Source organism: Alosa pseudoharengus, unplaced genomic scaffold, assembly GCF_046254945.1.
Source record: "Alosa pseudoharengus isolate Yale_2024_CS ecotype anadromous, Long Island Sound unplaced genomic scaffold, YU_APseudo_1.1 YU_APseudo_1.1_scf_17, whole genome shotgun sequence".
NCBI classification, from domain to species: Eukaryota; Metazoa; Chordata; class Actinopteri; order Clupeiformes; family Clupeidae; genus Alosa; species Alosa pseudoharengus.
Genome location: NW_027468640.1, coordinates 7,403,348 through 7,405,847, shown reverse-complemented (window position 1 = coordinate 7,405,847; position 2,500 = coordinate 7,403,348). Strand labels below are relative to the sequence as shown.

Sequence of the window (2,500 nt, the reverse complement as noted above, 5' to 3'; positions counted from 1 at the left end):
ATTCTTCATTGATGAATAACTTTGGACTGGTAGAAGATAGAAAGCTCATCCTAGCACCAACGGACTCCTCTGACTGAGAGCATGCCGCTGGGCCGCAGAGAGCGAGCACATTTTGCAGAGGGGCCGTGATATTCCAGGTCTTGTCTGCGCCTTCACAAAACGCTCTCCACAAGGAGTCAGGATGGCCAAGCAGCGATTAGCTTGGGCAAGCATGAGCTTGTACGCGCCTGTGGCCTCGCCGTCAGCCGTGTGCGTGCAAGAAGCCCGGCTAGCTCAGTCGGTAGAGCATGAGACTCTTAATCTCAGGGTCGTGGGTTCGAGCCCCACGTTGGGCGTCTGCTTTTTTGCCCTCGCCATGACCAGTAGAGCTTCCGAGCACAGAAAAGAGACCGACAAAAAGCACTGTGCAAGGCTTCTGCCCTTGGAATGCCCAGAGCATGCTTAAAAGGAAGGCCTTGGCCTGCCCACGGCACTGGAGAATGCGGGCATCGATCCCGCTACCTCTCGCATGCTAAGCGAGCGCTCTACCATTTGAGCTAATTCCCCCTGTCAATGAAGTCTTAACCAGTGACTTTTAGCGGCGAGGAAGTGGAGACTCCTGCTCACCAGGCTTGCCTGCTACGACCCACTGTAGTTCTCCACTAATTCCGAAAGAGGGCAGGCTGTGGCCGGTTAGCTCAGTTGGTTAGAGCGTGGTGCTAATAACGCCAAGGTCGCGGGTTCGATCCCCGTACGGGCCAATTTGTTTGATGCTCAAAGAAGCTCCCTCAGGGCCTCCTTGTGTCTCTTCCGCGGCCACTGCTGCCTCACTGCGCAAGAAAAGCGGCTTTCGCTTTTCCTCGCAGCGTTTTGGCAAAGACGCGTGATGAGCTGCTGGTGGAAGGTGCCAGGAGTGTGACTATATTGCTCAAAAGGAGGACGTCCCTGGGTGGGCTCGAACCACCAACCTTTCGGTTAACAGCCGAACGCGCTAACCGATTGCGCCACAGAGACTGCCGTGGCCTCTTCCTTTAGGGGCAACATCAACTCGGACGTGTCTTCAGTCTTTCTCTCAAGACTCATTCATTCTTCAACAATGCATAGTCAATCATATTCCCGTTCTTGTGTCAGAGAGACTGCCGCAAGGAGTCAGGATGGCCGAGCGGTCTAAGGCGCTGCGTTCAGGTCGCAGTCTCTCTGGAGGCGTGGGTTCGAATCCCACTTCTGACAAGTCCTTTTGTTTTTGAAGGATAAAAGGGCGAGACACTCAAGAGCCACTGTGCTCCGGCACGGTCGCCAGAGGTCTTTCCCATCTGCTACGGCCGACCTATCCCTTGAACAAAAGCGTACAGAGAGAGCACGGTGCAGATGACTGTCAGGTAGTCGTGGCCGAGTGGTTAAGGCGATGGACTAGAAATCCATTGGGGTCTCCCCACGCAGGTTCGAATCCTGCCGACTACGCACTCTATTGCACCTGGAGACCGAAGAACTGCATGTGACCGCTGCAACGTGAATGGCCTTGGTGCTTCTCTGCAGGCGATCTCGGGAAAACGGAAGCTCGGGCAGGGATCCTTGGCTTGGAATCCCACTGGGCACAGGTCACTCTTTAGCAGTGGTGCTAGCTGGCTCTTTTCTTGGCAAAACATCCTGAAGAGTACTCTTGCGTCCACGTGGCAGGTGCACACGTCAGCGAGGGGGCAGTGTTTAATTTTGCATGCTCTAAAAGCGACGTGCCCCGTGTGAGGATCGAACTCACGACCTTCAGATTATGAGACTGACGCGCTACCTACTGCGCTAACGAGGCTTCGGCTACAGAGGTTAATACGGAGAGCTCATCTCCGTGTCTGACGCAGAGCCAGAGGGCTCGCTTGTGTGAGGTCGACTCTCTCGAACAAGAGGAAAGCCCGGCAGCCGAAATAGCTCAGTTGGGAGAGCGTTAGACTGAAGATCTAAAGGTCCCTGGTTCGATCCCGGGTTTCGGCAGCTCTATTTTCAGTCCGGCTGTAGCTTCACCTGACGGCTTTTCCACAAGCTGCTCTGGTAGATTTACTGGAGTCTGTCTTGGGGCGTCTTGGCTTTACCACATTTTGCACGCCTCACAAGAGCCAAGAAAACACCTTTTTGGCCAGCACCGGGGCAGAAAGGCGCATCTTGGCACGACGCTGCCCATCGGCGTCCTGCAAAACACACGATTCTGGTGGGACTCGAACCCGCAACCTTTGAATGGCCTCTTCCTTTGCCGACTAGAAGTCCAATGCGCTATCCATTGCGCCACAGAACCATGCGGAGCTGCAGTTTAGCATCCCAAAATCAACTCAGACCTGTGCTTCCCATGTTTCTCTCAGACTTCCGCTCATTCTTCATTGATGAATAACTTTGGACTGGTAGAAGATAGAAAGCTCATCCTAGCACCAACGGACTCCTCTGACTGAGAGCATGCCGCTGGGCCGCAGAGAGCGAGCACATTTTGCAGAGGGGCCGTGATATTCCAGGTCTTGTCTGCGCCTTCACAAAACGCTCT

General features: G+C 54.4%; 9 non-coding genes across 9 annotated transcripts; 5 read left to right on the top strand and 4 right to left on the bottom strand.

Annotated features, from left to right (window-relative positions):
• Window positions 1-262: 262 nt before the first annotated feature.
• trnak-cuu (transfer RNA lysine (anticodon CUU)) lies at window positions 263-335 on the top strand. Its single transcript has one exon. It is a non-coding gene; the product is annotated as a tRNA-Lys (tRNA).
• A 138-nt stretch (window positions 336-473) lies between these two features.
• On the bottom strand, window positions 474-546 carry trnaa-agc (transfer RNA alanine (anticodon AGC)). The gene has a single exon. It is a non-coding gene; the product is annotated as a tRNA-Ala (tRNA).
• Window positions 547-666: 120 nt separating this feature from the next.
• On the top strand, window positions 667-740 carry trnai-aau (transfer RNA isoleucine (anticodon AAU)). Its single transcript has one exon. It is a non-coding gene; the product is annotated as a tRNA-Ile (tRNA).
• A 179-nt stretch (window positions 741-919) lies between these two features.
• trnan-guu (transfer RNA asparagine (anticodon GUU)) lies at window positions 920-993 on the bottom strand. The gene has a single exon. It is a non-coding gene; the product is annotated as a tRNA-Asn (tRNA).
• Window positions 994-1,127: 134 nt separating this feature from the next.
• trnal-cag (transfer RNA leucine (anticodon CAG)) lies at window positions 1,128-1,209 on the top strand. The gene has a single exon. It is a non-coding gene; the product is annotated as a tRNA-Leu (tRNA).
• A 149-nt stretch (window positions 1,210-1,358) lies between these two features.
• On the top strand, window positions 1,359-1,440 carry trnas-aga (transfer RNA serine (anticodon AGA)). The gene has a single exon. It is a non-coding gene; the product is annotated as a tRNA-Ser (tRNA).
• Window positions 1,441-1,710: 270 nt separating this feature from the next.
• trnam-cau (transfer RNA methionine (anticodon CAU)) lies at window positions 1,711-1,783 on the bottom strand. The gene has a single exon. It is a non-coding gene; the product is annotated as a tRNA-Met (tRNA).
• A 106-nt stretch (window positions 1,784-1,889) lies between these two features.
• trnaf-gaa (transfer RNA phenylalanine (anticodon GAA)) lies at window positions 1,890-1,962 on the top strand. The gene has a single exon. It is a non-coding gene; the product is annotated as a tRNA-Phe (tRNA).
• Window positions 1,963-2,168: 206 nt separating this feature from the next.
• Window positions 2,169-2,260, bottom strand: trnar-ucu (transfer RNA arginine (anticodon UCU)). Its single transcript is given in 2 exon segments — window positions 2,169-2,204; window positions 2,224-2,260. It is a non-coding gene; the product is annotated as a tRNA-Arg (tRNA).
• Window positions 2,261-2,500: the final 240 nt, after the last annotated feature.